The sequence below is a fragment of the Heterocephalus glaber genome, unplaced genomic scaffold (genome assembly GCF_053883595.1).
Source record: "Heterocephalus glaber isolate CG9 unplaced genomic scaffold, H.glaber_assembly_v1.0 deba00001504, whole genome shotgun sequence".
NCBI lineage: Eukaryota > Metazoa > Chordata > Mammalia > Rodentia > Bathyergidae > Heterocephalus > Heterocephalus glaber.
In genome coordinates, this window is record NW_028258324.1 from 46,395,678 (window position 1) to 46,405,164 (window position 9,487).

General features: G+C 39.2%; 1 pseudogene; it reads right to left on the bottom strand.

Annotated features, from left to right (window-relative positions):
* Positions 1 to 7,456: 7,456 nt before the first annotated feature.
* LOC101725185 (uncharacterized) lies at positions 7,457 to 8,794 on the bottom strand (annotated as a pseudogene).
* Positions 8,795 to 9,487: the final 693 nt, after the last annotated feature.

Below are 9,487 nucleotides of genomic sequence, written 5' to 3' on the forward strand. Positions count from 1 at the left end.
CTTGCCTTGCCATGAAATGTTTCTCCCCTGTGATGCCCCTCTGCCATAGCACCCAGCCTTGGAATCAGATGACTATGGACTGAAACCTCTATAAACAGTGAGCTAGACCCCGCGATCACAGAGGTGAGCCGCTCCCACTGCACAGAGGCTTCCAGGCTGCCATACCCACCCTTGAGCACAGAGGAGGTGAGCCATGCAGGTGCCAGCAGCACCCCCACACACATGTTGAAATGAGAAGACACATAAACAAGTTTCAAAACCAGACTTCCAGATCACCTAAACTAAGCCCAAAGGGAAACACATGGAACATTGTGATACTCAACCACCTGGACTCCCTGGACTAGCAACAAAAGACGATCTGGAAAAAATGAAATCAGAAATAATTTCTCAGATAACAACAGACGTTGTGCCCATAGTGCAAGACATGATTAATAAATTTAGAGAGGATACAGATAAAAAAAATAGAGGAGCTGAGGAACATGATGGAATGCCAACATAGGAAACAAATTGAACCCATAAAACAGATGCAAACAGATTTCCAGGAGATTAAAAACTCCACTGAAAGTCTATGCAGCAGAATGAGCCAATGTGAGGACAGAATTTCAGATAGAGAAGATAGGATTGCAATTAGTGACCAGGAAAAGAAAAGTTGCTTTAAAATTGTAAGGGACCATGAGAAATCAATCCAGCAGCTGCTAGATGACGCAAAGAAGAATAACGTAAGACTGATTGAAGTTAATGAAGAAATAGGAGAGAGTACAGATGACATAAAAAAACTGTTCAAAGAAGTGATGACAGAAAACTTCCCAAGCAGAGGAAAAGAACTTGACATACAGATAAGTGAGGCATATAGGACTACAAGTAGCTGCAATCAAAAAAAAATCTACACACAGGCATATAATGGTAAAGATTCCAGAAACCCACCACAAGAACAAAATTCTACAAGCAGTTAGAGAAAAAAAAATCAAATCTCATACAAAGGAAACCCCATCAGAATCACAGCAGACTTCTCAATGCAAACCCTTAAGGCAAGAAGAGCTTGGACTGAGGCATGCCACAGCTCCGAGCTCAGAGGAGACCTCCAAATCAGCGCACCATGGCTCCCAGGTAGGAGGAGGCTTCTAGGTAGGCATGCTGTGGCTCCAAGTGTAGAGGAAGATTCTGGGTAGGTGTGCCATGGGTCTGAGCCCAGAGAAGGTGAGCCTCATGGGTGCCAGGAACAGACACTCACCCTAAACCCCCCACCCCGCATGAAAATGAGATGACAGGTAAACAAGTCACAGAACCAGACATCCAGATCACCTACAGCAACCCCAAAGGGAAACAAGATGGAACACTCAGATACTCAACCACCTGGACTCCCTGAACTAGCAATGAAAGATGATCTGGAAAAAATGAAATCAGAAAAAATTTCTCACATAACAGCAAAGATTGTGCCCACAGTGCAAGACATGATTAATAAATCTAGAAAGGATACAGATAAAAAATAGAGGAGCTCAGGAACATGATGGACTCCCAACAAAGGAAACAAATGCAATCCATAAAACAGATGCAAATAGATTTCCAGGAGATTAAAAACTCCATTGAAAGTCTATGCAGCAGAATGAGCCAATGTGAAGCCAGAATTTCAGATATAGAAGATAAGATTGCAATTAGTGACCAGGGACAGAAAAAATTATTGAAAATTTTAAAGGACCATGAGAAATCAATCCAGCAGCGGCTAGCTGATGCAAAGAAAAATAACATAAGACTGATTGGAGTGAATGAAGAAACAGGAGAGAGTGCAAATGACATAAAAAAAAAAAACTGTTTACAGAAGTGATGGCAGAAAACTTCCCAAGCAGGGGAAAAGAATTTGACAAACAGATAAGTGAGGCACATAGGACTCCAACTAGCCTTGATCAAAAAAATCTACACATAGGTATATAATTGTTAAGATTCCAGAAACCCAACAGAAGAACAAAATTCTACAAGTAGTTGGAGAAAAGAAACAAATCACATAAAAAGGAAAGCCCATCAGAATCACAGTAGACTTCTCAGTGCAAACCCTCAAAGCAAGAAGAGCTTGGAGTGATGTGTTTCAAGCCCTAAAGGAAAACAGCCTCCAACCCAGATTGATGTACCCTGCAAAACTATCTTTCAAAATTGACGGTGAAATAAGATACTTTCATGATAAAGAGCACCTTAGGAACTTCATGAATACCAAACCAGCACTACATAAAATTTTAGACAAAATCCTAGGTAAAGAAAATGAGTATCACAACCCCAGGAAGCTCAGCAGAATGAATCCTTTGGGCATGACAAGAAATTAAAAGCAAACGGGGAGAATCCAACAAAAAGAAAGTCATGACAATGATAACTCAATACATATCAGTTATAACCATCAATGTTAATGGTCTCAACTCACCAATCAAAAGAAATAGACTGGCAGAATGGGTCAAGAAGCAAGATCCAACAATATGTTGCATACAAGAAACATACCTAATTCAAAAAGAAACTCATAGACTGAAAGTTAAAGGGTGGAAAACAATACTGCATGTGACGGGAACCCGAAAAAAAGCAGGAGTAGCTATCCTCTTTGCAGACCAAGTGAACTTCAAACCAACACTGCTTAAGAGAGACGAAGAAGGACACTATATCCTTGTAAAGGGAAGAATCCAAGAGGAAGAGATGACAATCATAAATATCTATGCACCAAACACTAGTGCACCCAACTATATAAAACAAATACTAATGGACATGAAAAACCATATAAGCACTAACACAATAGTAGTGGGGGACCTCAATACCCCATTGCCACAAATAGATAGATCAACTAGACAAAAAACAAGCAATGAAATACTAGAACTCAATCAAACTATTGAAGATAAGAACGTAACATGTTTACAGAGTGTTTCACCCCACAAAATCAGAATACACATTCTTTTCGGCTGCACACAGGTCATTCTCCAAAATAGACCACATACTCACTCATAGAACATATTTAGGTAAGTGCAAAGGAATTGAAGTGAGCCCAGGTATATTATCAGACCATAGTACAATGAAATTAGGGATCAACAGCAAAAGAAACTGCAAAAACTTCATAAACACGAGAAATTGAACAACACACTTCTGAATAACTATTGGGTCACAGAGGAAATTAAAGAAGAAATCAGACAGTTCCTTCAAATAAATGACAATGACAATACAACATATTGGAATCTATGGGACACAATGAAAGCAGTCTTCTGAGGGAAATTCATAGCAGTGAATAATCATATTAGGAAAACAGAGTGTGCCCAATTAAACAACCTGATGCTGAACCTCAAGCTTCTAGAAAGAGAAGAGCAAGAGAAACCCAAAGCTTATACGAGGGAGGAAATTATAAAGATCAGAGCAGAAAACAATGCAATGTAGACTAATAAAACAATACAAAGAATCAATGAAGCCAAGAGTTGGTTCTTTGAAAGAATCAACAAAATTGACAAACACTTAGCCAACCTTATTAGAAAAAGGAAAGAAAAGGCCCAAATCCATGCAATTAGGAATGAAAAGGGTGAAATTACAACAGACCCAGCAGAAATCCAGAGAACCATCAATACCTACTTCCAGAACCTACATGCCAATAAGACGGAAAACACAGGAGAAATGGACAGATTCCTAGACATATATGAATTACCAAAGTTGAATGATGAAGACCTAAAAATTCTAAACAACCCAATATCAACCAATGAAATTGAAAACATAATTAAAAACTTACCAACCAAGAAAAGCCTGGGTCCTGATGGCTTCACAGCTGAATTCTATAAGACATTTCGAGAGGAACTACTGCCACTACTGTTGAAACTCTTCCATGAAATTGAAAGGGAAGCAATACTCCCAAAATCATTCCTGGAAGCAAACATCACCTTGATTCCCAAAGCAGAGAAAGACCCAACTGAAAAAGAGAACTATAGGCCAATCTCACTAATGAACATAGATGCAAAAATCCTTAAAAAGATACCTGCAAACAGAATGCAGTAGATCATCAAGAAGATCATATACCCTGACCAAGTGGGATTCATCCCAGGGATGCAGGGATGGTTCAACATATGCAAATCAATCAGTGTAATACACTACATCAATAGAGCCAGGGACAAAAACCATATGATCACCTCAATAAATGCAGAAAAAGCATTTGACAAAATCCAACATGCATTTATGATAAAAACCCTACAAAAAATCAGAATAGACGGTCTCTACCTCAATCTAATAAAAGCCATCTATGAAAAATCAACAGCCAATATCATACTAAATGGTCAAATACAGAAATTCTTCACACTAAAATCAGGAACAAGACAAGGATGTCCACTATCACCACTCTTGTTCAATATAGTTTTGAAAACATTAGCCACAGCAATTGGACAAGAGAAAGAAATAAAACGAATAAAAATAGGAAGTGAAGAAGTCAAATTGTCTTTATTTGCAGATGACATGATACTCTACATAGAAGACCCCAAGAACTCCACCAAAAGTCTTCTAGACTTAATAACCAAATTCAGTAAAGTAGCTGGATACAAGGTCAACACACAAAAATCAATAACTTTCCTCTACACTAACAACAGACTCACTGAGAGAGAAATAGGGCAAACAATTCCTTTCACAATAGCATCCAAAAAACTGAAATACCTAGGAATCAACCTAACAAAAGAAATCAAAGACCTCTTCTCCTAAAACTATAGCACTTGGAAAAAAGATATTGAAGGGGATGTCAGAAAATGGAAAGACATCCCTTGCTCCTCGGTAGGAAGGATCAACATAGTGAAAATGAACATACTTCCAAAACTGCTATATAGATTCAATGCAATCCCAATTGAAACCCCAGCAACATACTTCATGGATATTGAGAAAGCAATCCAAAAATTCATTTGGAACAAGAAGAGACTCAGAATATCAAAAGCAATTCTAGGCAGTAGATACATGGCAGGGGATATCACAACCCCCAACTTGAAACTACACTACAAAGCTACTATGATAAAACAGCATGGTACTGGCAAAGAAACAGACCTGAGGACCAGTGGAACAGATTAGAAGATGCAGAAACAACTCCAGACACACGCAGGCACCTCATCTTTGACAATGGAGCCAAATACCCTCACTGGGGGAGAGTAGCATCTTTAATAAATGGTGCTGGAAAAACTGGGTTTCAACTTGCTAAAGATTAAAGCTAGACCTTTATCTGTCACCATGCACTAATCTAAATTCTAAATGGATTAAAGATCTAAATATTAAAACAGAAACCCTAAATCAGCTGGAAGAGAGTTTAGAAACAACTCTTGATGACATTGGTGTAGGAAAAGATTTTATGAACAAAGCCTCAGTTGCCCATGAACTATTACAAACAATCAACAAGTGGGATCTCTTCTTATTAAAAAGCTTCTGCACAGCAAGATAAACCACCAACAGTGTGAAGAGACACCCTACATGTAGGAAAATATTTTCACTTACTGTCCCTCAGACAAAGATCTACTATCTCGAATCTATAAAGAACTTAAAAAATCAGACCACCTAAATTTAAAGACCCAATCCGAAAATGGGCATCTGAAATGAGAAGACATTTCTCAAAGAAGTAGAAATAGCAAATAAACACATGAAAATATGTTCAACATCATTGGTCATTTGAGAGATGCAAATGAAAACAATGCTGAGATTCTACCTCACCCCAGAAAGAATGGCTGCTATCATGAAATCAACCAATAACAAATGCTGGCAGGGCTGTGGGGAAAGAGAAATACTGTTCCACTGCTGATGGGAGTGTAGACTGGTGCAACCACTGTGGAAATCAGTATGGAGATACCTCAAACAACTAGGACTGGAAGTCCCATTTGACTCCGCTATTCCACTGCTGGGGATCTTCCCCAAAGAATTAAAAGAATCATACCACAGTGATATATGTACACCCATGTTCATAGCAGCACAGTTTGTAATAGCTAAAACTTGGAAACAGCCCAAATGCCCATCAACTGGAGACTGGATTAAGAAAATGTAGTTTTTTAATAAAATGGAGAACTACTCAGCCATAAAAAATGAGAAATTAGGGAGATTTATAGCAAAATGGATGCACATTGAGGCAATACTCTTAAGTGAAATAAATAGGACACACATGTGTAAATACCAAAGAGTCTCCCTAGTGTGAGAAACTGAAAGTGTAAATAAGGACTAAAAGGTATAATAGATAATATGAAATAGGAAGAAAAGGGGCAAAGAGGAAGGGGAATTGGGAGGGATAAGGGAAAGGAAAGAAGGGAATGGAATTAATATGAGCAAATGAAAAAACGGCAACAAAGTCTTTGTAAATAGGTAGGAAAAGAAGGGTTGAAGGGAGGGCAGGGAATGGGAAAAAAAATAAGAACCAAGAGAGATTATGTAAAGGTGCAAACTTCCAATGATGAATGTCATTATACTGTATACCTAAAATGTACCAATAAAATAAAAGGAGTAAAGTGCCAGGCATGGTGGCACAGGCCTATTATCCCAGCACTCAGGAGGCTGAGGCAGGAGGATCACCAAGAGTTCAAGGCCATCCTGGGCTACACAGTGAGTTCAAGGCCTGAATTTACATAGTGAGACCCTGTTTGAAAAAATGAACAAATAGGGCCAGGGATGTAGCTCAGTGGCGCCACACCTACCTGGCAACCACAAGGTACTGAGTTTGATCCCTGGTACTGGAAAAAAAAATCAAAAACAGTACAAATAAAAATTTTAAAAAATAGTAAGAGTAAAATTTACATATAATCTCAATGAAGTATTTCAAAAGCCAATGTATGTTCTCTAAGAAAAATGAATTTAAACTCTCAGGAAATAGTGCTGTTCTTCTGATACAATGATCTACATGAGAATTGTGCTTTATCCAATTTTGAAAACAGGCTAGTGAACATGGATTTGTAATAAATTTTTATCCCTTCAGAGGTGAGTGATCTATACTATTTACCATCTGTGAGGGTGACTTTTTCTACCACACCAATTAAAACTATCCAATAAGTTTTAAACAGGTTAGTCTGTGCCATATTATTCATATTTGTGTGATTTCTCTCCAGTAATTCTCTTACATTGTGGTCATACGTATGAATAAAAGCTTTGCTACTCTACAATTGCATGTTTTTTCTAATATAAATATTACAGTGCTCAGAGGTTTATATTTTTGATAAATGTCTTCTCAGTCACCGCAGATAAAAGGTTTCTATCCAATATGAATTCTCTGATGTTGACTAAGGACTAAATATTAAATACTTTGCTTTATTTGCATTTATATAGTTTCATTTCAGTATCAACTGTGTAAGGTGTAAAATCTGATTAGTCTTTGCCACATTCTGTTTATGGGTGGGATTTTTATGTACTGTATAAGCATTCTGTGATGTCTCAAACTTGAATTATGGAAAAATCTTTGCCTTAATTTTTGCATTTGTAGTGTTTCTCTCTGGTATGAACTATCTCATGTTCAGTAAGGCATGAGCCCCGTTAAGGGCTTTTCTACATTCATTACACTGGTAGGGTTCTCTCTGGTGTGTGTTCTGTGAGTACTGACTAAAGGCTGAGCCACAATCTTCACACTTGTGAGGTTCTCTCTAGTGTGAATTCTCTGGTGCTGGATTAGTCTGGAGCTTGAATCAAAGGATTTGCTACATTCTTCACATTTATAGGGGTTCTCTCCAGTATGAACTCTCTGGTGCTGAATAAACCTTAAATTCTGATTGAAGCCTCTGCCACATTCTTTACATTTGTAGGGTTTTTCATCAGTGTGAATTCTTTGGTGTTGAATAAATCTGGAGATCTGACCAAAGGCTTTGTCACATTGTTCACATTTGTAGAGTCCCTCACCAGTGTGAACTCTCTGGTGTTGAATAAACCTGGAACTTTGATTGAATGCTTTGGCACACTCTCGATATTTGTAGGGTTTCTCAGTATTATGAACTCTCTGGTGCTGAGTAAGTTTGCAGTTTTTATCACAGGTTTTGCCACATTCTTTACACTTGTAGGGCTTCTCACCAGTACGAAATCTGAAGTGACACATAAGTCTGGAAATGTGGCCAAAGGTTTTGCCACATTCCTCACATCTGTAGGCTTTCTCACCAGTGTGAACTCTCAGATGATGAATAAATCGGAGGCACTGATCAAAGGCTTTACCACATTGTTCACATTTGTAGGGTTTCTCATCGCTATGAACTCTCTGATGTTGAGTAAGCCTGGAACTTCAATCAAAGCCTTTGCTGCATGCTTCACACTTGTACAGTTTCTCAGCAGCATGAACTCTCTGGTGTTGAGTAAGCCTTCAGGGTCCATCAAAGGTTTTGTCACATTCTTTACATTGTAGCGTTTCTCTCTAGTGTGAATGCGCTGATGTTGAGTAAGGTTGGAGGGCGTGTTAAAAGCTTGGCCACATTCTTTACACTTGCGGAGTTTCTTTCCAGCATAAATTCTCTGGTATTCAGTATACTTTGTTTTTGTTTTTGTTTTGGTACAGGGATCGAACTCGGGCCCTTGCGCTTGAATATTCAGTATACTTTGAATGAGACTTAATAACATCTGGATGTGCCGCTGTTGTCCCTTGTGTCTCCACATTCCAGGGCTCCTCGCTTTGCTCCAAATAGGTGATCAGGTGCGGCTTAGAGGCCGCTAGACCCAGGGAGAAAATGTTTCTGTAGTTCTCTAACATCACATCCCTATGCAGAGTTCCCTGAACAGGGTCCAGACATTCCCACTCTTCCAGAGAGAAATCGATGGCCACATCTCTAAACGTCAACAGCTCGTGCAACACACTGACCTGAGAAAATGCCATTTCTTCTTCCTCTTTCTTCTCTGGGCCTCTTCCTCGAGGTTAACTTGTACATTTCCGGTGTTGGCGTGGGGGGAGGGGCGCGCCCGGCTCAAGCAGGGGACAGGGACACGGGCCACTCGGGAGATGCCAATACAACACTGTTGATTCCGTCTTCTACTTCCACTACACCTAGTGGGCCCAATCCTCCTGAGCTATAACAAGGAATAAGAACTGCTCTCCCACAGCGGATTTAGCTCCTGTCTGTCAAGCACAAGGTCCTAAGTTCGATCCCCGGTACCAAAAAAAAAAAAAAAAAAACTGCTCTCCAGGCAGTAGCTGCCACAAATGCCACAATCCTAAGCCAAAAAAGCCAGTTTTCTAAACCACATTCGCTCCCAACAGCAATGCCAATCATGATGACAAGGTGGACATAGCACTGTCAAATGTATTATCCTCACTGACTTTGCCCTAAGTCTGTCGAGAAACATAGGGAGATCTCGACCATATGGGTTCTATTTAACCCCTTTATATATACCTCAACCCATTTCCTCCTCTGCCTCAGCTTTTGTTTCAGCATTAACTCCACCCAGACCCCACCCCAGACATTTTTCCCAGGTGAAACTGGCTAGAACACATACATACTCACTTCTAATGTACATTTACTTCATTTGTATGTGATTTTATTATAAAATACTCATATTTTTATACAGGGTG